The 26888-nt window shown below is 39.8% G+C and overlaps 1 long non-coding RNA gene across 1 annotated transcript in view; it reads right to left on the bottom strand.

Annotated features, from left to right (window-relative positions):
• Window positions 1-7132: 7132 nt before the first annotated feature.
• Window positions 7133-26888, bottom strand: part of LOC129429220 (uncharacterized) — a 62464-nt gene continuing 42708 nt past the window's right edge. The window contains exon 3 of the long non-coding RNA XR_012358704.1: window positions 7133-7658. This is a non-coding gene — a long non-coding RNA (uncharacterized lncRNA). The remainder of the gene's footprint in view (window positions 7659-26888) is intronic.

Here is a 26888-nt window from a genome sequence, read left to right as displayed (position 1 = left end):
TAAAGTTTAGGAGGAGTAAAAACTTAATAGAGAGATTACTATATTATCTCTCTATTATATAAAATGGTGAAAAAGTTCTTAATACTGATCATCGTCAACATGTTATAAATGTCTTTAGCAAAATATATAAGTGTACCAATGGGTGGTCAACATTTTAACATGTCAGAAGCTGAGCAGCTATAAAATGACCAGCCTGATCTCACAAATTGCATGAAATAATCACGAAATATTTTGCTCATTTTTCCGTGTCATTGTCACGTATTTCTGCCATTTTCCGTGTCCGTGCCACGACTTTCTTTTTCGTGTCAGTTTATTGGTTAATCAATTGTTTTTCTTATTTCTTACCATTATCTTATCGGTTTGGGGTTAGAACGACTTTCTGTTACATAAAATGACATTCTTACCTAAACCTAACTCTAACCCTACCATCAGGCGACTTTAAAAAGCATACGAAAAAATATTATAAACCAATACTTAAAAGTGACATCCTAATGCAAACAGTAAATCTAACCCCAAACCGAAGCGACAATGGTTAAAAAATAGGAAAAACAGTTAAGTAAACAATATGTGAAACTGACACGAAAAAGAAAGTCGTAGCATGGACACGTAAATTGGAGGAAATACGTGACAATGACACGGAAAAAAAGCTAAATATTTTGTGACTATTTCACGCAAATTTGTGAGATCGAATAAAACTTCATGCAGCGCTGCGCAAATCAAACAATGTTTGACATTAAATTAACGCGAGAGCAAGTCGAAATCACCTAACTTTCACTCTCGCGATAGAACTTGACCCACAGCGTGAGTGAAAATAACAAATAATATTAAACAGAATCTTAGGCAAGAATATGACGTGTCGTACGCATCTTCTATTGTACAAACAGCACAATGCTAGTAAAATAAAGTCTAATTGCCAGTTGATGTATATTTTCACCAGGCGTTAGCCTGCATTGTACATTATAAAATGGTTAGTTCCAATCTTTGATTCTAATTGGTCAATAGCTGTGCTTTATTCACAATAAAACACGGCTATGAACGCTTCACCAAACTTTTCTATTTATTACTGCACCCTTAGCAACACCCTTAGCAACCACACGTATCAGTTGGAAAACGGTTTGTTTTTTTAGCTTTCGTGCATATTACTCATTGGAATGTTGTTGTTCACGGTCAGGGACTATTTTTTTCTAGCGGAAGGAATTCTTTTATTGATTTAACTTCATGAAAGTTGCACTAATACATTTTTATTTATTTTAATATTGTGTGGTAACCGTTTTATAAAAGCAATAAGGTACTTGAGGCAAGTAACAGCTGAAGGGGTTGCAGGCACTGCTTACATAAGTTTGCCATTTATGAATAACTGGATTCATATACATTACACCTGCAACGCAACTGTGATATGGAGATAGAAAGACTTACCATATTAAATGTAATGAAAGAAATGTCCAATGTCTCTCACACCACACCAGCGCTTCGGCCCGCTTCTGCGACGTGATAACAGCGCCACCATTGGTAAGGACAAGATGCATTTTTAGCACAAAAAAAATATATATTTTGTATTATATTTCTCAACAGATGATTTACATCTACGTCTCTATTTTCATTTTTATTGTCAGAAAAATATAGACCTACATTTTTTGGACACTATTGTGAAAGTTTAGGGAACACTGATCTAATGTTTTTGGAGTTGCTGTAGTAAAAGTGCATTTAAAACGTTTAAAAAATCTGCAAATTGTCTCTCCATTGCCCAAAAGTTAAGCCAGACTCTTTACAGCCAAGAATCACCACTTAAATGTCAGAATCTCTTTTTATCTATTGAGGTCCAAGTGTAAATTCATGACTTGGCACTTTACTAACCAATTACACCAGGTCCAACCTCTTGCCTCTTCAAGTCTTAGAAACAACTGCAATACATTAAAACAACAAATGTGCTGAAGTCCCTGTCCTGAAGCCATTTCTGATATTTTCACCTAATATGCAGGAGTTCAATTGGTAGAGCATTGCATTAGCAGCACAAACATTGACGGTTCAATGCCAAGGAAACATAATGATATAATTTTGCGACCCCAGTGTACGTATCAGAATATAATCCATCACGTACACTGAGGTCGCAAAATTCTCGTCACTTAATTATCCCTAGGCTACAGTATCAAAAGTGTGTAAAGGAGGTAGATCTTTCTTTTACTTTGCCCCTACAGTAAGCTCTGGAGTGATTTACCAAAAAAATTTCGAGAATCAGACACAGTCGATTACTTCAAGTCTAAACTTAAGACATTTCTCTTTAACAAAGCATTCACATATTTTGTCTAGTAAATGTACTTATGCCGCAATAGTTAGCTTTTCTGGAACAAAGCATTCACATAACTCGTCTGGGTAATATACTTATGCTGCAATAGTTAGCCTGTCTGAACCGAGTGGATATTAAACCACAAAACTGTATGACACTTGCACTTCATGCGAACGGCACCTACGCTAATGGGATTTTGTTTTTCTTTCCTTGGCTGAATCCGAAATCGCATACTTACTGTGTAGGTACTGAATTTCACTGGGTACCTACTTAACATGCGCTAAGACAGTACCTACGTTCGCGTTAAGTATGGACACATCCGCCATGTTGACGTTATCATGTGACATATGACGTAGTAGACTTGTTCGAGTTCATGGGGAACCACAAGAATCGACAGGAGATTGACATCACAATACCGCGAGAGCAAAACGAAATCAGACTTCTCCGTATGATTTCTGGAATCGCTCTCACGGTACTTTGATGTCATCCACCTGTTGGTTCTTATAGCGGTGCATAAACTCGAACAAACCTAATAAAAGACATGAAAACGTATGCGTGTGTATGAGGGACAGGTGCACTAACACCTGATTGTATCAGTAACTTCACAACTCTACTACGGTGTCTGTCAGTGTTACAGATATATTACATAATTTTGTAGTGGACAAAAATAAGTAAAACAAGCAGATTGTAATTTAATATCTATTGCTGTGCTTGAATACAAACTCTGTTATGATTATATACATTTTAGTAAAGCAATCTCTGGTATTTACTTAAAACAACAGGAAACATGAATAAAAAAATGAATGAATAAAACCATCACAATAAATGAAAACGTATTGAAGTGAATCCCATATGAAACAAAACTTTATTGAAATGTATTTTTCTAACAAACCATCACATATTTACTATCATGTCAACACAGCTGTGATACAGCTCTATTTTAATGAATCAGTTTGTGGTATATCCTCTGGGTCTGTGCGTGAAGTCAGGGTGCTGAGGAACAGCCCTGTGTAATGTATCGAAATCACCCGATTGGCTGGTCTCCGGTCGATTGCTTTGCTTTCCCGTGGCATCATGGGAAAGCTGGGATAGAAGTGTCCATCCGATGCACGCTTCAGAATCTGGGCGGACTCAGTAGGGCATCCGGGGATTTGTCGCCTACTGATTTTATGGATACTGAGGTTTCGGACGTACTACTCTGTTCACGTGCTGTTTCCCCTACTACATTTTCAGTAAGTAGGCGGTTTCGGATGATACTTAAGTACACGTGCCTCTGAATCTCGCGAGAAATAGTCCAAAATCCCGCTAATTCTCACCTACCCTTTTACGTATACTGAGGTTTCGGACATACTATTCGTGCGCCTACTGCTTTTAGCCTACTATATAGTACTATATATATATATGAAAAAAACCTTCAGAGAGAGGATATATTATATAAAATTTTACCTATTAATATATAATATATCCTCTCTCTGAAGGGGTTTTGTCATGGTTCTGCCATTTTGTCCTTTGTTTAATCTAGTCTTGTGGCAGAACCATGACAGACCCATGTTTTGTGTGAGAGCACTGGCTTTGTTTATTCCTAGCCATGTGCTCTCAGTCTCGTCTCTTGACCCCGTCTCCTTGTTTCCTCATTAATTTTCCCATTATTGTTTGATTCCTGTCACCTGTTGCCCTCATTAGTTCTCCTCTATTTAAGATCCTTGTGTTTGTTGTCCTGTGCTTGTGCATTGTTTCCAAGTTCATGTGAGTACTTTGTTAAGCAGTCTTGTCTAGAGTTATATATTAAGTGTTTGGTCTAGTTTATTGTTAAGTGTATCTAGTTAAGTGTCATAGTTTAGTCCTGTCTTCTGTCTAGTTTAGTGTTCATTTAGTATCTTGTTTATGTTGTTTTGCCCCCTCGTGGGTTTTGTTTTCTGTTTTTGTACAATAAAAGTCTTTAGTGTTCATCTCGGTCAGCATTTGGGTTCATCCTTCACCTCACCATAACAGAATGCACAAGCCAACTATGAACCCAGCAGACTGGATGTACCGGCGCTGTGCGAGGAGAGGACGCAGCTTTTCTGTGGTACTTGAACCAGGTCCCACCTGGTACGATCCTCTCCTGTTTGGACCCGGGGTCAATTCTAGGAGGGAGCCAGCCAGAACCGCTGGTCCCATCCCTTTGTCTGACATCCCGGAGGGTCTCACCGTGGGAGTTCTGGCGCTGGAGGACCCAGCGATCACCACTCCAGTTCCTGCCAGCTCTGTCCAGCCCCCTGACCTTCGTGGTAAGCGTGAGAGGAGGGTTTCGTGGGAGTCGCCGTCCGAGGGGTCCTCTTCGGAGCCTGCTGCTCCCACCACTGTCCTCACCTCACCTGCCACATCATCTGCGCCACGTCCGCGCAAGAAGAGAAGGAGGAGAGGTGTTGTGGACCCTCAGCCTCAGTCTGCGCAGCCACCGCTGCAGCCTCAGTCGTCTGCGCAGCCACCGCTGCAGCCCCTGCCGTCTGCGCAGCCACCGCTGCAGCCCCTGCCGTCTGCGCAGCCACCGCTGCAGCCCCTGCCGTCTGCGCAGCCACCGCTGCAGCCCCTGCCGTCTGCGCAGCCACCGCTGCAGCCCCTGCCGTCTGCGCAGCCACCGCTGCAACCCGTGCCGTCTGCGCAGCCACCGCTGCAGCCCCTGCCGTCTGCGCAGCCACCGCTGCAGCCCCTGCCGTCTGCGCAGCCACCGCTGCAGCCCCTGCCGTCTGCGCAGCCACCGCTGCAGCCCCTGCCGTCTGCGCAGCCACCGCTGCAGCCCCTGCCGTCTGCGCAGCCACCGCTGCAGCCCCTGCCGTCTGCGCAGCCACCCACAGCGCCCCCTGTCACAGACTTTGTTTTGTCTCCGCTGCCGGACGCAGCGCCCCCTGTCACGGACCCTGTCTTGTCTCCGCTGCCGGACGCAGCGCCCCCTGTCACGGACCCTGTCTTGTCTCCGCTGCCGGACGCAGCGCCCCCTGTCACAGACTTTGTTTTGTCTCCGCTGCCGGACGCAGCGCCCCCTGTCACGGACCCTGTCTTGTCTCCGCTGCCGGACGCAGCGCCCCCTGTCACGGACCCTGTCTCGTCTCCGCTGCCGGGCGCAGCGCCCCCTGTCACGGACCCTGTCTCGTCTCCGCTGCCGGACGCAGCGCCCCCTGTCACGGACCCTGTCTCGTCTCCGCTGCCGGACGCAGCGCCCCCTGTCACGGACCCTGTCTCGTCTCCGCTGCCGGACGCAGCGTCCCCTGTCCCTGTCTCGTCTCCGCTGCCGGACGCAGCGCCCCCTGTCACCGTCCCTGTCTCGTCTCCGCTGCCGGCCGCAGCGCCCCCTGTCACCGTCCCAGTCTCGTCACCGCTGCCAGCCACAGCGCCCCCTGTCTCACCGGCTCCTTCAGTTGCTTCCTCCCGTGTTCCATCGTCCTGTTTGTCTGCCTGGTCCCCTGCTACTGTCTCCATGTCTTCCCTGAACTCTCTCTCCTACCCAGTGAGTCCTGGCTCACCCCCGTCGGCTCCATTGTCTACCCCTACTACGCCCTGGAACCCTGCCTTGCCTCCTTTTGTTCCCCTTTCCCAACCTGCATCCCCATCCAAGCCTGCTCCCTCAAAGATCCCCACCAAGCCTGCCCGGACTCCTCGTCCCAAGCCCTCTACTGCCCCTGAACCCAAGACTCCTTCCCCACCTAGTCCAACCCAGCCTGGACCACCTCCCTTTGTGAACTCTGTTTTGCCTCCGCCCCCCATCCCTTGTTTATTGTTTTTATTATGTCACCCCAACCCCTTTGTATTGTATTCTTGTCTGCCTTTGATATTGTTTATCATGTTTTCTTGGTGTCTGTCTATCTGTCAGTCTGTCATGTCTCGTGTTTAGTGTTCCCCTGGGGAGCGTCTGGAAGCCGCTCCTTAAGGGGGGGATTCTGTCATGGTTCTGCCATTTTGTCCTTTGTTTAATCTAGTCTTGTGGCAGAACCATGACAGACCCATGTTTTGTGTGAGAGCACTGGCTTTGTTTATTCCTAGCCATGTGCTCTCAGTCTCGTCTCTTGACCCCGCCTCCTTGTTTCCTCATTAATTATCCCATTATTGTTTGATTCCTGTCACCTGTTGCCCTCATTAGTTCTCCTCTATTTAAGATCCTTGTGTTTGTTGTCCTGTGCTTGTGCATTGTTTCCAAGTTCATGTGAGTACTTTGTTAAGCAGTCTTGTCTAGAGTTATATATTAAGTGTTTGGTCTAGTTTATTGTTAAGTGTATCTAGTTAAGTGTCATAGTTTAGTCCTGTCTTCTGTCTAGTTTAGTGTTCATTTAGTATCTTGTTTATGTTGTTTTGCCCCCTCGTGGGTTTTGTTTTCTGTTTTTGTACAATAAAAGTCTTTAGTGTTCATCTCGGTCAGCATTTGGGTTCATCCTTCACCTCATCATAACAGGTTTTTCCCTCCTAGGACTTTACCCTCCTGACCAGTGGTGGCTCATGACTGCTCTTCCAAGGGGGGCAAACACTTATATATTATAAATTGTATTTTTAAAATCAATAAAAATATATATTCTAAAATATGTTTTAAAGCCTACCTTGCAAAGTAGGATTTCAAGTTTAGCTGGCTCTAAAGGGTACACCTTAACCATCTGCATGTTAATTCAGCATTCTCTCTCGTGCACTAGAAACTATGGGACAGTATTTTTGCTTCTCTATACTTATATACTTAAAATCACAGCAAGCAGTGGCTTACAGCTACCAAATTTACAAACACTGTTACATGCAGTCATTCTGCAAAATTAAACGTAGCACAAAATTATACACTGTGCAAAAAAATCAACCGAAATAAACCACTGGCTTTTCATGGTGCCAATCTCAATTTCAATGTGAAAACGACACTTTATTCGGTTCATGCCAGACCTGAAATCAGCGAAATGAACTGAGAGGAGTGACTGGACTAAGAATAACATGAAGTACGTTTCTACATTGCATTTTAATCAGAATCTTGAGTCTGGCTCGAGCTGGCAGCTTTCGAGCTCCTAAGAGGATCCTCATCTAGGGCTTCTCCAATATTCCAGTCCTCCTCCCAGTGTCAGATACATTAACAAGAGGATCGGGAAGCCGGCGTGCCCCCCAGCATCAGAGGAATCGGGAGAATTCTTCATTTCTGCTGCTGCTATTTTATGTTTGTGCAACCATCTGCAGGAACAGACATAAGTGATAATTAGCCATTAGTCATCAGCTGATCTCATTTCTGCCCTTGTTAATTACCGCGCCGGTGCCAGTGAGGGAAAGAAAGTGATCGGCTCATATTTTCCATGCTGAGATGTCACTCAGCATCGCTCGTCCTGCTTTCTCTGAATTCTCTCTCTCTCTCCTTCTCGCTGTGAGATGATTGGCCCTAGATTGATGAAGATGGCTAGGTGAAATGATCATTATGGTTAACAGTTTGCAATGACTGACAGGATATTGCGAGAGCCTGCTGTCAGATGTTGCCTTCCTGTCACGTTTCTTTTTCCTAAGCTGACCTTATTTCTCAGTCTTATTGCACTGATTAAAGAACAGATTTCGCTGAATTGGACTCCCTTGCCTCCTGTTTATCTTTCATATGTGACAGCTTGAAAACTGCTAGCGAAAAGCACTAGCAACACTAAGGTCAGGGGTTTAAATCCCAGGAAAAACGACTTGATAAAAAGGCATACCTTGAATGTAATTGTTGCTTTGGATAAAGATGATTGATGAAACTAAATGGTAGCCCTGGAGAATATACAGTACTGTATGTTTGCTGAAACACCGTCGCTTGAATGTCATCCCTTTTGATATGCGAGATTAATCATTCATGCAAGTTTTATTTGATGTTAATACGCACTGTGAATTTCCACCACAACGGGAGATATTTGCCAGGAGATGTATTTGAAGGTTCTGCTTTTGTTCACATTGCTTAGGCAAATGTTTTGTGTTCATAAATAAGATGCATTTATTCCCTCTTTAGCTTTACAGCAGATGACAGCTTTAGTCATGTGGTTGTTTTGAACACCTTTTCATTTTTCAAAATTTTTTCTTCCCGGATATGTTTTTTACACATTGAGCTGTCACAATATCCGATCTAGTGAACAACAGGTGCAGCCAAAATTCATATAAATGAGTGATTCAATAATTGCAGGTATAAAGACATTTTTGTCTGCTTTCTTCAAATGGTCATATTTTTAACTATTTTAATAATTCTGTAATCATTGTCATGGATCACATGATGTTACAGGTCATTACAAAATAATATTTCTGTAAAAAGTCTTATGAAGCTGAAAATCATGATTTCCTGTTGTCCTTGTTTGTCAATTCTGTTACTAAATTAGAGTAACAGTGTTGACAAAAAATGGTGCTAAATAGCACAAAAAGTGGTTCACTGACTCGTAATCATAGGGGAACCATTTAGTGCTAAACATCACCTATGTAGCACCTGTGTAGCACCATATTGTGCTATGCTGAACCATAAGTGGTGCTATAGTCATGCTTTAGCACTACTTATGGTTCTACAGAGGTGGTATATATGTGCTATATAGCACTAAAAATGTGTGATTTAATGACACCATGAACCTTAACTGATATTCTTTATTTAAAGGTGTAGCGGAGGATTTTGTCGAATTTTAGAAAAGAACCGCCTTCTCCACTTTTTAAAAAAATGCAATTGTGCAACCAATAGTCTTGATGATCCACCCCGAAAAAGAAAATCCTCTGCAATAGCTTTAAGCCCAAAGTTTAAGTTAAAACACGAAAATTACATACTCAGATTTTTTTATTGAGTACTTCCATACAATGTTCATACAATGTTTTAAAAGTCTGTGTAAAGTCAGATTTTTTAAGAGCACCTATTGTCCGATTCACATTTTTAAATTTCCTTTGGTGTGTAAGCGTGTATTAGGACATGTTAATGATAAACAAACCTCAAAGTGTAATCGTCGCATGTAATCGTCTCCAACATAAATCTCTTTTCTTGGACTACAACTAATACACTTGTAGGCAACAGTTTACTTCCTAGGATTGGTGATGTAGACAAGACCGACTGTAACAATACTATTAAGAAAACAGCAGTCGCATGATAACACAAAGGTATATTTCAATATAACTAAACACACACACAGAGCAGGAACAACACAGAGTCCAGTTGGCGGCAATGGTGATCGAAGGACTACGGTGGTGAGTGCTGGTAAATGAAGGTGGCGTTGGTGGAGTATGGTCAATGGTGAGAATCCAAGATCAGACAGGAACATCCACACGAAGACGGCACGCAACACGATAATCCAAACACAAGAAGACACGGTAATCCAAACGAATACAAAGCAAACATAAAACAAGTATCTGGAAACATAGAGTCAAGTGAGTATTTATGGAGTGGATGTAATGATGATCAGCTGGAGTGATGTGCAATGTGAGCAAATCTTTCAAACATGGTAAGGAGCGTCACATTTCCGGCTGACGTCAGAGATATTCAGGCAAATCACAACGTACAGATTAGCTGGCTAATCAACGACACAGCGCTTTTAAACACAGTGCATTTCAGGAAGAGAGTGAAATCTGGAGCTACAAAAATGTACGGTATGTGGAAAATAATGTGTTTTTACCATAAACCACGCGAACACATTGTATTATACCAAATACACAATCTAACATTGTTTATTAGCAATTAAATAGGTGCTCTTTAAATATGTTCTCAGATTGTCACACAACAGAAACATGCTATTAACCACCCAGACAAATTCAAACGACTTAAAGGTACAGTATGTTTTTTTAGAGGCATCTTGTGATGAGATTGATTGCTAGTTGCAACCAACTTTAATTTCGAAACGCAAGATGCTACATTAGCTGCCACAGGACAAACATGTCATCGCCTGAGACAACGGCTGCGTCCAAAAGCTTAAGCAGCTGACTTGTTGCCTCACTGCCTTATAAAGCAATGACTTTGGCGGCATGAAGACAGCTCTGGGAAACGCATTCAGACAGCCTTTATAGGCAGCGTAATGGAATTCAGTTTGAAATATAAACAGAGAGCGCATTTGTGATAACTAATCGCATATTAATTTTGTGCTAGAAATGCAATCAAACTCGACAAGGCTCAATAGTCTGGTAGGAAGGGGGGGTTCACCTGCACCCGAAAGGTATATTTTTTTAACCTTGTTTTTTGTAATCCTTAAGGTGTCTAGAAAAGGAATTTTTATGTTCCCCATGCAAATTATTGTCCCATGTGTGATTTTTTTGTATCATCTTTTGTGACCGTGCTTGATATTCGGCTGTGAAAAATGTAAACTTTAAATCTACATAGAATCTGAACAATACATCCTACAGACACAATCCACCCCATTTTCTCTTATTCTTTGCATAAGGAATTGATAGATATGAGGATTGTCATGATTAGATGATGTATGGTGCATTAAAACTCAAATAAACACAAATAATTTTAAAAAATCTGTGACCTTGGATCAGTGGAACTTCTCCCCTATGGACCCTATTGATATATGTTTTCTAACTTTTGTATTTTTACAGTCTTTAGGATGTCTAAGAAGCAAATGTTGATGATCCCTACTTAAAATATTGTCACATGTTGGTCCAACTGAACATCTTCCATGATAAGGAGTTACTATTCAAACCGTTATTTTGGTATTATATTTATAGAAACAAAAGAGAAAACCACTCATATAGTCAAATATGTGTATATATAGGGTATAACAAATCCCCATTAGAATAAACTGAAATAGAAAAAAGTGATTCTAATCAAAGGTCAAAAGGTCAAGGGCAATGAAGTCTATTCATCATACAGCAGGGCTGTTTCTCAATATGCGTTCTTCAGCGATCTTGCGTTCTTGTGTCCTCGCTCTACGTCATCGTTAACAGTCGAAGTTCATTCCAATTCTCAAGAACGCAAGTACAGAGGACGCATGAAAATACCCGGATGTGTTCTTGATATCGAGGATGCATCGAGTGCAGACTTGCGCGCTGAAATCGCTTTACGCCCCAGAAGTCATTGAGGCAAAACAATGGCGGAGGTCAGGTGACCAACAGGAAGATCGCACACATCTCAATTCTCATAAGTGCATTCTGTGTTCTCGCGACCGTCTGAGTTCGTTCTTCCGAGGTCGCCTGGCAAGTTCAATCTCCACAAGGACGCAAGTCCGTTCTTTGCGTTCTTGGAATTGAGAAACAGCCCAGGTCTTCATAATCGATCTCTTGCTCCTTGTCGTCTTCACCATCTCCATCCATCTCCTCGACTGTTTCCTCCAGCAAGCCAGTGAGTGAAGTGGGGAAGATAGGTCCACAAGACCACACTGGTTCCAGAGTACCCTCTTCAGTCTTTTCCCAGCCTTGGCCAGAATCATGGAGCTTGGGACACCAGAATATTGGTGTGGCTGCTCTCTTGTGGATGGCCAGACGGTGGTTGACACAGTTGATGTGTGGGACCAGGAGCCCGGACAGATCCACCTTGGATCTGGTGGTAAGCGTCTCATCCTCTCCAATCATTCTTTTCAGCATGATTTTGAATGTGAAATGAACTGCTTTGCCAAGCTGAAAGTTGGTTAGGAGAACTGTGTGAAGAGTTTTGCAAAAGTGACCTATGTATTGAGAAATGTGTCCTAGCATCTGTAAAAAAACTGTTATTGCCATTACATGCTTCAGAATATCTGCCTTGAAAAAACTCACTTGAAGGCTGCATGGTACTTGGATTACTCTGCAGCTTTTTCAGAGACCCAACCTTCCCTTTGCCTCTAAAGGTACTTGTAAAGCTTTCCCTGTGAAGATGCAGAGGCCGAGTATTGTGCAGTAGTCTGCCCCCTTACATTCTGCCAGTTCGCTGACATTTATGATCTGCCGGTGCTTTCCGATCCCAATGTCGACGTAGATGGTCAGCGGGACGGATTGGGCGTGGTGTAGGAGGATGAAGAAAATGTCTGTGTCTGCATTCCTCACCACAGCCACCTTGTGCCCCAGTTGAGCGGCATACAGCAAGTACAGAACAACCCGGTAGTCAGTCTCTTCCTGGGTTGAATCCAACTGAGGTATCTCACATAGTCCTTCTCACATGGCCATCAGTGTGGTCCTTCGGATGAGACGTTAAACCAAGGTCCTGTCTCTCTGTGGTCATTAAAAATCCAAGGATGTCTTTCGAAAAAGAGTAGGGGTGTGCCCCGTCATCCTGGCCAAACTTGCCCGTTGAACTACCAATCATCCCCCATACTAATTGGCTATATCACTCTGTCTCCTCTCCAATAATAAGCTGGTGTGTGATGGGTGTTCTGGCGCAATATGGCTGCCGTCTCATCATCCAGGTGGATGCTGCACATTGGTGGTGGTTGAGGAGAATCCCCCTTTCATATGTAAATCGCTTTGAGTGCTGCCGGAAAGCGCTATATAAATGTAACAAATTATTATTATTATTATTATTTGACACCATCATCTCTCTTGGATTTCTTTGTAGCAGGATTAAACTCTTCAGACTCACTATCATTTTCTTCCTTGTGTTTCTTTGACTTGGGCATGATTAGCAATGATCACCAACTAGCCAATTAGCTATTATAGTATAACAGTATTGACTTTATTTTTCCTTAATGTCTTCAAGGCAGCTTCAAACTTGGTAGAGGGGTATATTTTTCAGACTCACCATCGATATCACTCTTCTCTTTTTTGAGGATGATTAGCATGCATCAATTGCAAAGAAAGAGAAGCTGGGAAGATGGGCCAGCACTGATACAGTGTGGTACTGGATTACTCCAAACAGCTTTTTTGTATTTTGGGCTTGCTAAGTCTGGACTTTCTGAAGGCCTTCAGAGTTATTAACTTTCGACCACACTTATTGCTCTAAGTTTCAAATTGATTCCAATCTAAATAAAAAACTTGGTACAATATTTTAATGTGGAATATGTTTATCAGACACCTGAAGCATTACAAATATATACCAGTTTGAAAAAGACATTATGTAAATGTTCTTTTTTGCTTTTTTTGGAAATCCAGGGAGGCAACAAATATAGCCAGAAAAGACATACACGTGACAATATTTCAGCTGTGGATCATCGTTTGTTTATTAGACATCTGACAGACTGTAAAAATACAAAAGTTGGGAGACATATATCAATGGGGTCCATAGGGGAGGAGTTCCAGTGATCCAATGTCACAATTTTATTTAAATTTTTTTGTGTTTATTTGAGTTTTTTGCATTATACATAATCTAATCATGACAATCCTCATATCTATTAATTCCTCGTGCAAACTGCAAAGACGAAGAGGAGATGGGGTGGATTGTGTCTGTAAAATGTATTGTACAGATTCTATGTTGATTTAAAGTTTTCCTTTTTCACAGCCGAAAATCAAGCACGGACACAAAAGATGATACAAAAAATCACACATGGGACAATAATTTGCATGGGGAACATCAAAATTCCTTTTCTAGACACCTTAAGGATTACAAAAAACTAGGTTAAAAAAATATACCTTTCGGGTGCAGGTGAACCCCCCCCTTCCTACCCTACTACAACTAATCACGATCCCCGCACACGCCCAAACATAGAATTGTGGGACAAGGTATCGATATGGATAAGGTATATGATATTCAGGTCGCGGTCAGTCGGGTCGTTTGAAATAAAAATGCCAATTAAACCTATGTAATTTATATAGTTACAATAATATAAAGAACACTCTATAGCAACTACTGTAGCTCCTACGTCTATGGCCCAATGAGGTTACGAATTTACTTCTTTAAAAAAATGAGGGTCGGGTACAATATTTTATTTTTTTGCGAGTCCGAGTTGCTGGCGGATTAGTTGAAAACGCCGGTCGGGTGTGGGTTGTTTTAACATTGACACGCGCATCACTGCTAAGTACCAAACATTGGATTCGGACATCCCTTGATGCCTTTCTGACTTGGAATGCTGCCCGCAAAAGCAGCATTTTATAGCACAACGTAGGGGCGAAATACGCTCTGTAGAAGTTTGTGCATTTAGGGCTACTGTAGGCAGATATTTTGAGAAATTTTTGTAACCAAACCGTTTGTGGACCCTATTTACTTTCAAAGTAGGAAAAACGAATACTATGGAACTAAATGGGGTCCACACACGGTTTAGTTACAAACATTTCTTAAATGTCTTTTGTTTTTATCAACATGAGGGTGAGTAAATGATAACAGAATTTTCATTTTTGGGTGAACTATCCCTTTAAGATTTATCCTCATCTCATAGACTACGGACTATAATATTAGTGAGTAGTGAACATAAAAATGACAAAATCAATTTGCTTCAAGAAAGTGATGAATTTTATTAATTAAATGCTGACAGGAAAGTGTTTACATTTGCTTTATGACAAACTATCAGAGTAATAAACTGCAAACAGACTTTTAATTCAGTTCATATTTGACTGTGTGATTCAAGCTTTAGGTTCATAAGCCCAAAATGACCACAGGTGCCCAACAGTACTCGCAGTCGAACTAGTTCAACAGGATATTCCAGGTTATAATTGAGCTGATATTTAAACAGCAGAATGTGTAACATGTAAACATGCATAAACAGAACTCGGATTCAAGGTTTTACGACTTCTTGGGAAAATGAAAGTTCCTGGAGTTCTTCCATCATGTCCACAAAATGGGTGCAAACAACCGCATGTCGTATTTCACTGCAAATTGTGAATTAAGACGGAATTTGAATCCACGAGGTTGTGTAAATGGTTACAGAGATGTTAAAGCCTGTTTTTGTAAACTATTTCAGGGTGCTAATGTTGTACATGGAAATATGTTGCATGAATAATTCATCTACAGAGACAGAGAGCGAGAGAAACTTTCCTCATTCAACTACTATAGAAGTGAAGTGTGAGATTGAAGTGTTAATGAATTCCATGGTGGATGGTCATCTAGCACTGTGCTGTGCTAACTTTAGTCTGGACTATTTTGGTTGGGCCCAGTGAAGCGTGTTGTTAAGGATTTTTCACTGCCTCCATGTGCTATTACTGACCTGGATAGCAGCAGAAAAACTAAAACTCGTGGATCTTTTGCGAGGAATTCACAACTATTATTTAGACTTAAATATATAATGCAAAATACTAAGAATCTAGCTAAGAGATTCACATCGACTTATATGTATGTATAGCTCAGTTGGTACACTGTAAAAAATCCAACTTTAAAATGTTCATTCAACAAAGAACAGTAAGTTACTTGAACAAAGATTTCTTTGTTGAAGGGCGTCAATTGATTATTTTGTGCTCACTGAATGAAAAGAGCATAATCATTCAGCTAACAAATATTATTTTGTTGACTGGACTTAGATGTATAAGTTTTTGTCCAATTCGTTCACCCAACTTGCCAAACTGAGTAATCTGAACAAGCAATTTAAAAAAAACAATGGTCGGAATGGTTCCCAGCATGCATTGCGACATGTTCACTTCTTTGGTTTATATTCACTAAAAAAGATGACTGTTTTAATGTTTGCTGGATTTATTTATGTTGTTATGTTGTTAATGTTAGTTATATGTTGTATTTAGAGTAATTTTTAAAGAATTATGTTTGTTCATTGTTACCATGATTGAGAAGTGTGTGTTCAGTGTAGAGGGCAGCACAATGAGTTAGCACACATCATTGTCAGCACGCATCATTGTTGCCTCACAGCAAAAAGGTCTCTGGTTTAAGTCAGACAAAGACTTTGTTTATGAGACCTTTCTGTGTACAGTCCAAAACATGTAGATTAGTTAAATTTGGATATACTAAATTACTCTTTACCCAACTTAGTCACTAGTTGAGTAAACATAGAAATTAGCTTATTACCTAATCAGTTTAAGTTGGTTCAACTTTTTGGTGTAAAAGTCAAATATGCAGGCTGTATACGTCATCAAGCCTGGTTTATTAAGGTAAACTGAGCATTACATTCGCAAGTCATAAGCATACTGCAACAATTTACGATTAACTAAGTATAATAGTCAACTTTATAATTGTTAATATTCTGAAATAAGACCGTCTTGATGACGTATGCAGCTTAGAAATACGTCATCCGGAGGCTGCAACCTTCAGATTGAGAAATGGCTTCTGCCACGAGTCCCTCATCAGAAAGTTGTAACATGACTGCGTTTCTCCCTGATGCCTCAAAATGTTGAACGTTAGCGTTTTAAATGTTTCGTTTTTAGTTTAGTTTTAAGGTTGGCCAGTTCTTTTTCTTTGCGACAGTGCTGCGGCACTTGTGGCCTCTAGGGGCGCTAGGCGTGAAAAATACATGTCGAGCGCCCCCTAGTGGCCAAAAAGTTCCGCAATGTGCCTTTAACCAAACAAATAGTCCTTTACTTGAAGGGGTGTTCATAGTCTGACATGATACCCTTATAATCATGACATGACACGTGTCATGAACATGAAGGAGATTTTATGCACATTTATGACAACTGTCATTAAGTGTAATTTGTTCAATTATGTCATTTAAAATGCAAAGATGACATTGTTTTAGATGTCTTTGTTATGACAACTTGACATTAACCAATACATCATAACTTGTCATGACAACCTGACATTACCAAGACATAACTGATCACTTTTTACCAGTGATACAAATTTAATTTGACATTAAAATGTCATTAAGTGTTAATACTCTGTCATATAGTTTTATAACAGCGTCATGAATATTTTTCTTGACCTCAACTACAGTGGAACAAATATAATTTGTCATTAAAATGTCATTAAATGTTAATACTTTGTCAAATAGTTTTATAACGGCATCATAAATATTCTTTGATTCATAATGTTTTTTAAGTTCTTCCAGGTGTTTAAGAAATTAAACATGGGCCTATTTTATTGCATTTGGAGACCACTTCACCTAAAATTAAATAAAAACTGTACAATTATGGGTTAAGCCATGCAGGGTTGCGTCCATGTTGCTGGAAAAACTAATTAAATTAATTCAATGTTTTTTTGTCTTCTATGTCAGAAAAGTTCTGTTATGTGTATTGTGCACATACATAAAGTTAAGTATAATATTTTTGCGTGTCTGTTGCATTTTGTTAAGGTATTTAAAATTATTTAACACTTAATGACATTTAAATGACAGTTTAATGTTAATCCATAAAGCTAGATAGTTTCTTAAGTTTGATAATTATTCTGCTATGTCATGTTTATGACAGATTTATGACAAGTTATGATGTATCGGTTGTCATAACAAGGACATCTCAAACAATGTCATCTTTGCATTAAAAATGACATAATTGAACAAAATGACACTTAATGACAGTTGTCATAAACGTGCATAGAAACTCCTTCATGTCCATGACACGTGTCATGTCATGATTATGAAGGTGTCATGTCAGTCTTATGCACACCCCTTCAAGTAAACTGTTACCCTTTCTTTTCCTAAACTCATACTATTGCTTGAGCCATTATTGCTTTGTCAAAGTGACTGAGAGCCTTAAAGGCATTTTTTCCCCACTAAACTACTAAATATCAGTAGAAACACGCTTGCTGTGCTGGTCATAGGATTTGGTGTCAGTTCAACAACACTGTCATTATTATAATGGAAATTTCAGTTCTTGTTCCACAGCAAAGATGGCCAATGTAATGTTGTTACTTAACCTTGAAACATACAGAGGTCAGAGGAAGATGATCGCAATATCAACAGGAACAACAGTCTTGAGATGTAACACCTTTGAGAAACTGAACTGAGAGATTAAAGACTTGAAAAATCAAGCCACTTCTTAAAGGTCATTTTAAAACGCATCTCTGTGGTGCAATTTTTTTGTCTTCTTCATAGCGCTGCTTTGAAGGCATAACGGTAACCTCTCCAGGATATAACAGTGATGTTTTGAAGGTTAATTCACCGGCAGTATAAAGAGCAAACTCTCTAAGGCAGTGCCCCCTGCCATCCTCTGTGCTTACAGAAAAAATGCTGAGATAAAGAGCCTTGCTCAACCTTCCATATCGTATAAAGCTCATGAGCAGGTCCTGTGCGAATTCCCTGGGTGAACCCCCCACCCCTTTCCCTCCCGTAGGGAATGTATCTCTCTCTCTCTCCATCTCTCTCTCTTTTTCTGACGGTGAGCAAATATTTCACCCAGCCTCTAATTGCCAAGGGCTGCTGCCTGCACGTCTATAGTCATTGCTCAGACTGCAGCTTCTTGATCTGCTTTAGGCTGAGGTGATGGCTGCCACTGAAATTTCAAAGACAGATGGCTGACCGTCACATTGCACCCAGGTTTGATTCAGTCTGTTTGGATATTGCCTGCCATTGAAGGAGGACAGCGAGTATATAAGAGAATAATTACAGATGAGATCTCTTTAATGTCTCTGTTGATATTCTTAGATGGCTATAGGCTTAAATGAAAAGCAATAGAATCTGCAATTTTTTTCTCCCGAGGAAAGGACTTAAGTAATTTTATTTGTGTTTCTTATTGAGTTCTGGGGGACATCTTTACAGTGTCTCAGACTGAGCTCAGAATTGATGTAGTTCTAAATGTAGGTACGGAAGGAACCTAAACATTCAGGCCTGTCAATCATCATTATGGGTGTATATATCCTTTTACCGTTTGTACACAATGATGACGTAGCAACGTATGTGCGTGCATTTTGGCAACGGAAGTATGGCGAGAATCAGCAGCGTGTCAAGGTAAGCGAACGGATTAAGCAACACAGACACAGAAAGTTATTTTAAAAAGTTGACTTTATCAAATGGTATCGGGCTACCAGATCCGTTTACTATAGTGGAATGGATAGAAGACGTTAGCTGAGGGCCAAATAGGCCTATATAATATAAATATAAAATATAATAAAAATATATAAATATTAGTGCAACCGTAAAAGCAACAACCAGATATCACGTAAGAACCACTGGGGAACAACACCACTTCTGTAAAAGGGTCTATAATGCTGAGTTTATACCAACCGCGTTTCATGCGTCAAGATCACGTCTACTGCGCCTAGTTTGCCACTTGAACAGTTTGAATGCATTCATGCATCTAGATCGAAGTAGACTCGTGAAAAAAGCAAGCATTTGACGCGTGTCAGAGGCAAAATCCGCTTCTTGTAGGAGGGTCAAGTGCTGTGCGGTTGTCTGTTTGTATTTGTTAACCTTACTATAGGGGAAAAATAAACGGCGCGGGTCGATAAACGTCACGTGACTCAAAAGTGAAATGTGTATTACAACTTACCAGGTTGTCCGATGTCCTCACTGACACTCTTCCAAGCGAGGTCCTTTTTATTCCTGTCTGTATAGAAATAAGAACTTGTGTCGTATAGCTCCGGCTGACTGTTCACGGACAATATCAAGCGTACCTTCAGGTTAAATGAGTGACTCCACAGCAGCAAGGAGGCTCCTGATTGGTTAACGCGGCGTGAAATTCCGCCAAAGTTCACATTTTTAACTTGGGCGTCAGCCGCAAATTCGCGTCAAGTGCAAAATGCACAAAAAGCACCATTCACGCGTATCCCGCGTTCCGCGCCAGGCTCTCAATTCACGTCATTTGTGCGAACTAGATGCGCGAATGAGGCGGAATCGCGTCTTCCGTGCCACGCCAAATGCCTCATCCACGCCGCGAGACCTCCAGACGCGGGTCAACGTGTCTTCACATTGACTTAACATTGAAATCACTCGCTATTCACGCCTCTACCGCGGCTGGTGTAAGGCAGCCTTCAGGCCTCCGTGTTCAGCAGCAATTCTTCTGGCATCCCACCATCCTCCCCATCTCCTGCTTTACTGCTCCCTTTCTTCCTTCGCGCAGTTCTGTTGTAGGGGGGTTGAACTTGGGGCTCGATCCCCGGCCTTCAGGTTCACTCTCTCTGAAGGTACAGAGCTAAGGTACAGAGCTTCCTTCGAGGACGGCAAGCCAAGTTTGTGTACTATTAATCATTAAGATCTGAATGCGCAGGCGAACTAGTGAACCAACATACTAACGTATGGGTAACACTTTACAGTATGGTTGTATTTGTTAACATGAGTGAATGCATTAGCTAACATGAACTAACAATGAGGAATATAGGTTTTTAGAATTTATTAATTCTTTCCCCGCCATTGACGAGATAACTCGTCATTTAAGAGAAAACGCTTCCCTACTAATGATGAGTATTTCCTGCAATCTGTTATACCGCTATTATACACCAGGTGGCAACTTAAAAAACCTGGAAGTATTGCCCTAGGGCAGGGTTCCCCAAATCTTACCCTGGAGGGCCGGAGCACTACTGAGTTTAGGTTCAACCCTACTCAAACTTACCCACCTGTGATTTTCTAGTGATCATGAAGACCTTGATTAGCTTGCTCAGGTGTGTTTGATCAGGGTTTAAGCTAAACTCTGCAGTGCTCCGGCCCTCCAGGGTAACATTTGGGGAACCCTGCCCTAGGGCAAACAGCTGTATGTCCGTGTATGTTTTGAGGATCGCTCTGAATCAAAATTTTGTGTTTTTGAAGAAACCGATATTTGAGAGGTGGTAAAAAGAGAAATAAGAAAGGTAGGATGAAACGTTTTTTTTTTTTTTTTTGAAAGCAGAGGGTCTGTTCTTCCATTTGATATATTGTATGTTTATATATTTAACCTCCTAAGACCCGAGCTTTGGTTTGTCTTTTTTTCAGAGTTCTTTTAGCTATTCGGGGTTAGGAAGAACCAATATAAAATATAAAAAAAATTATTTGAACATAAAGCAGTGTAATTGTCCACGTTTGTGTACAACATGTTCCAGTTACACAGAATTAAGAATTACAACAAAAAAATGTGATGTCCACGTATGTGGGGAAGAACATCTTCTGGAAGGCATTAAACATTTGGGAAAATCATGAAAAAAGCTGTCGCTGGCAAATTTAAAAAAAAATGCTGGTGGGAAAAGAGTTAATCTAATATTTTTAGTTAATGTCAATACAGTTGTTCATGTTAATTAATTGTGCATCTTCTGAATTATAAACTATATATTTATAGTAAATGCTAAAATTAACATAAATTAAGATTAATAAGTGTTGTAAACGTATTGTTAAATGTTAGATCATGTCAGCAAAAGCATTGACTAATGTTACAAAATACAACCTTACTGTGTTGCAATCACGTGTCAGATATGTTTTTTTTGGGGGGGAAATTAAGGGGTGTTAACTACAATAACTATAACTATATTAACGTCCACACACAGATGATAACCATAAAGTTATGTTAATTCTAAACTGAAGTGCTGCATGGTTATAGACACAAAAATAAATGTAGATGACCTGCTGTTGCTTTACATTTTCAATGCCGTATATCTTTCCTCTAAAATCTGACTGCAAAAGTTGGATGCTCTCTCTGAAGGCTGAAGGTGCACTTGTTGCTGACCTGCAAACAGATATCTTGCCAGCTTGCTCATATAAGTATTATATCAGTAAGTGCTAAAAAACAACACTTTCTGACTGCTACTTTCTTTAATTCAGACATTAAAACTCATACAGCAGTAAACAATATATGATTTGATATGACCAGGTCCAGACAGAAACTGCTGACTTTTTTTGTGGGAAGTTTTGGGAAAAATCTCTGGAATGATTTTAAATGTTTTAAAAAATATATTAAAGAATTTAAGCTTTAAATATTACAATATTGCATCTAAAATAATAACTTTTAAAAGGCTTACAATGAAAACGAATACACGAAACCAGTGAGTCATCTGATTTAAACTGGACCAACTTGAACCAGATAATGTCCATGGCTGCGTTTCCTGATAACGTTGTCTCTTAGCGCGCTACGAAGACCCTTAAGTTAAACCTTAATTACAGGTATACCTTTTTTAGGCGTGTTTCCCGAACTGCACCTTAGCGGGTTTCTTAAGTTATACTTTCCTACGTACGACGTTACCAGGTGCTGTCCATGGCGATGGTGATGAATAGGTTGATATCGATTGCTCGACAATCAATTATTCACGTTATGTAATAGGTTTCGCTGCGTTATGAGAAAGCGGTGTTCTTTATTAAAGAAACATTTCAGAAATAGTTCAAGTTAAATTTATTAGGAATATCTGGTAAAAATATTTCAAATTGCAAACAACTAAATATAAACCTTGTATATTTTATTTTATATCAAACCCATGCAAAACTCGCAACTTCATGTCCAAACGTATAATGCATAAACTGCTCCAATGCATCCATTATTCCTTCACTTTAAAGGATAATTTCCCAATAAATACGTTGCACAGGGGAATAAGGTGGGTCGTGCAAGTCACCTGGCTTGGCATTACACTTAAAATATAGAAAAACAAATTGTTGTTCATTAGTTCACGCGTTTATGTGTTTGGACACTGCGCAAGCAGCGCGTTTACAATGCGGATAACGCTTAATGGACGCATTTCTGGAGCCTGTCTGTTTACCTTAAATATAACATAAAATATATATTATATGATATATAAATATATAGTATGATTGTTTTAGGTTTAAGCTTTGATTAGTTTTAATGTGGAAAATTTGTTGACCTTATACAAGCAATTATCAAGTGGAGCATTTTCTTTTTAATGTTTATAAAGAATATGGCATGCAGTTGCCTCAAAGTTATAAAACATTAAAAAAACTTCAATGCAAAGTCGAATTAACATCAATAATAATATTTAGAAAAATCAACAATTATGATTTCGTGATGAATGTGCTCCCGTGGCATGCAATTTTTTAACTTGATTTGTTTTATTTGCAGCTAAAATAGCCGGTAAACTAAAGATTTAACTAGTGATGCTCCGATCGATCGGCCGCCGATCGTAATCGGCCGATAACGACATTAAATGACGCGATCGGCACTCGCTAAATTTGCCGATCTCATGAGCCGATTTTTCTGTTTACTTTTGTCATCATAGCGTTCCTGATACGGCTGCAATAAGAGACCATTTTACACAGTGCGAGCATTTTGTAACCTAGTGCTCATGTGTGACGTGCAGATTTGGATTTCCTCTCTGCCTTTAACAGAGATATGCGTATTTTCTATGAGGACGCGCGATGCGTCTTCACATCCCTATCAAACAGCGTATACAACACATATCTATCGCGGACAATTGCATCCTCATGCCGAAAGTTTATTACTTGCATTCGTTTAAAAGTTTTGAAGGTTTAAACTTCCATTTTCCTCACAGCTGCTCTTGTTTGCGGACACCCGCCGCACGCATACACAGCAGCCTGTCATCAGTGCACGTGAAGAGAATGATCTCTCCCACGTCTTAAAGCTACAGTATCCTAATTCATCTCTCAATAAAATTACTCTGTGCTCATCAGTGAAAAACTGTTGTACTTCATACGAATGCGTGTATATTTAATTCATACAGAAAAAACTGTGAAGTGTTTTATTTTAATCACTTTTAACAGACATAAACCTTTTTAAAGGCATATTACATTTCTCTTTGCAAGAAGAAATATTTGTTGTGCTTATTTATTTGATTCTCTTATTAAAACAATAATACACCTAATTTATAGTTAATTACATTTCTACAAATGGTGCAAACTCTGCTAGATTATAGATAAAAGATTCCCATTCCAATGACATTCTGTGATCGGCACTGATCGGCGATCGGCAGATCATGATTTTGGTGATCGGTAATCGGTGATCGGCCCCAAAAATGCTGATCGGAGCATCTCTAGATTTAACGGATATGAAATGCACAAATAAAATAGTAAGATTCGCTGTATAGCTGCCTGCCATAGTTTCACCAACTCCTCCACCCAAAATCTTTTTTTAATAGTTTCTTTAGCCTGTAATAATAGTTCACAGCTGATGTTCCTTTGGAAAAAAATATAAAAAATCTAACAACCATCAGTGTAATAATGTCTAATTATGTGAATGTTTTATTCTTTAAATAAATAAAAAATGCCTAATTTAACACGGAGTGTACTTCAACTTTTTTTTAAACAGATATTTAGTTATATAGACTGCAATCTACACAAGCTTTTATCACAGTCATGGCCCCTAGCGGAGTCAAGTGGGATAAGGTATAGCTAAGATTGCTCCAGACCAACCTTCCGAACGAACGACTTACAGAAGAGATACGTAACTAAGAACGTTTCGGGAAACACGTATTAACGATAAGGTACAGCTTAAGGTACAACTTAAGAACGACGTAGAGCTAAGAAGGTTTCGGGGAACGCAGCCCAGATATTTAGTTATATAGACTGCAATATACACAAGCTTTTATCACAGTCATGGCCCCTAGCGGAGTCAAGTGGGATAAGGTATAGCTAAGAGGGCTCCAGACCAACCTTCCGAACGAACGACTTACAGAAGTAATACGTAACTAAGAACGTTTCGTGAAACACGTATTAACGATAAGGTACAGCTTAAGGTACAACTTAAGAACGACGTAGAGCTAAGAAGGTTTCGGGGAACGCAGCCCATGTCAAGATAGAATTATAGTTTGCATATAAAATTACATATATTATTGTTTATAATGTTATACATTATAGCAGAATAAAAAAGCTTGTGTTATTTATTCTAATTATGAATTTAGCACGTATAAAGATAATTTCATCATTTTACAACGCAATGTAAACTTTACATTAAACATAACAAGAGCATTTGTCTTGTAAACATATTTGAAATGATCATGTGCTGACTGTCGCACGTCACATAGACGACAAAGTCAAGTGAGATGTCCTTAACTCAGCAGTAAGTTTTATTTCATCTCAAATATCAAATGGTTCATGCCCTCTATCATTAAAAACAGTTAAAGCAAACAGCACACGCAGGGTTAATGTACTTGTCAATGACGACTCACAAACGCGCGGGATAGGCTATGTATGTGTGCTTGTTGTCAATGATGGTTACTGATCACAAATATGCTCAAACGCGGGGTATGTGTTATTGTCAATGACAAAAAGCATGCTTTCGGCACGTGACATATGTTCATCAAATATGTTCAAATGTGTGTAATGGTCAGGTCCAAGGAAGATGAATTGGATGAATGATGGCGCACAAAATAGGGCTGGATGATATGGCCAAAATTTTTATGACGATATACTTCTTAATTTCGATCGATACGGTATAAATCCGATAACGGTAAGCATTTTAAATAAGCCTCAGGAAATACTGCCAAGAATGCCTGCAATGGATGTCTGAACCAAAAACAAACCTCTGAAAAAATGTATTTGCCAATGAAACCTTCTTCTGTAAAACTATATCATATTTAAAATGAAAAGGGATAAATATATTCATGTTCACCTTGAATACGTGTTAAGTCTTCTTACAAAAAAGTGATATCACTTTCCCGTAAACCAGACTTTCAGGCTCAGCTTAATTATATTATAAGTGCAACTTGTCAGTCAGTACTCCCTTGCTCGTCCGGATTTCAATAAAGCTCGGTGGGTATAGATTTGTGGTGTTAAGCCCACTAGTCGGGGGCGGGACTTCAGTCCTTAAAAGGGTGTCACTGCATCCATTTCCTAAAACATTCGCCGTCCCGTGCATTTTTCTCGTTCTCCCTAAACCAAACTGTGCAGAGTCTGTCACTGGGATGACGTTGTATCTTCAATACGTATATGTATATGTGTGTGTGTGTGTATGTATATATATATATATATATATATATATATATATATATATATATATATATATATATATATATATATATATATATATATATATATATATATATATATATATATATATATATATATATTTAAGCAATATCGCTCGAGTAGGAGTGTGATATAGCTCTATATCATCACGGCTGTGATTAGGCCAGAGGCACGAGGCCGTAGGCCGAGTGCCGGAGGCAATCACAGCCGTGATGATATAAAGCTATATCACACGACTCCGAGAGCGATATTGCTTTTATACAACAGTTCGACGGCACACGTTTGAAAAACGAAAACTAGAAAACAACAACGGAGTTATTTTAAAAGCCTCTTTGTTTGAGAACTACTTCTTCCGCCACGGATTTGAGGGCGGCCAGAATGACAGGTAAAACTTTCGGCTGCTTTAAAGCTCATAACAACTCAATGGACGGAAAAGCCGTTTCTTTATATTACCGTTTCTTGGTCACAAAGTGTAGTTTTAAGATTAGTTCAGTCGAGAATGTATCTGTATTATATTTAAATCTGCAGTCGATTAGTAAAGATAGCGCCTGTTTGAACGTTTGCTTAGTGAGATTCGGTACGAATGAGAACCAAAGCATGAGCGGACTTCAGTGTTCACTCGCCCCCGCTGACCACCGCCCTCTCTGGGCTACATCTCTGAAAGGGATTCCCCGGCTCTCATGTTGGCCTTGTTTGTTTATGATCGTCAAAATGAGATCAAATCAGCAGTATTTGGTGTCATGATCAAACTAGTACTTGTTTTTTTATTCATATTTAGTGTCTTTTGTGTTTGTTATTGTTTTGGCGCGAGGTAAAAGTTAATAAAACTATACTTGTGTAACGTTACTATTGCTTTCTCATTTATTCTTAACGCGATACGAGCACTCGATTATTATTATTAAACTTTGTTCTTGTCAGTACTATACCAAACGTTTTTTTATAAGTGTCAGAGAGATGTGTTTGCATGCTGCTTATAAATATACCAGTGGCGATATCTCATAACATGTTTTAATAGTCACGTCACGATACAGTAAATGATCAATGTACACATTTAAAAGCTGCGGGGCTTACCTGCAGTTCCACGGTGTTTTCGCGTTCTGATAAAAGATATAGCTCCAGAAAAAAACGAGTGTTTATATTCCTCTTTCCAA

This window comes from Misgurnus anguillicaudatus, chromosome 18, assembly GCF_027580225.2.
Source record: "Misgurnus anguillicaudatus chromosome 18, ASM2758022v2, whole genome shotgun sequence".
NCBI lineage: Eukaryota > Metazoa > Chordata > Actinopteri > Cypriniformes > Cobitidae > Misgurnus > Misgurnus anguillicaudatus.
Note: the sequence above shows the minus strand (reverse complement) of the source record. Positions and strands in the feature narration are given on the sequence as shown.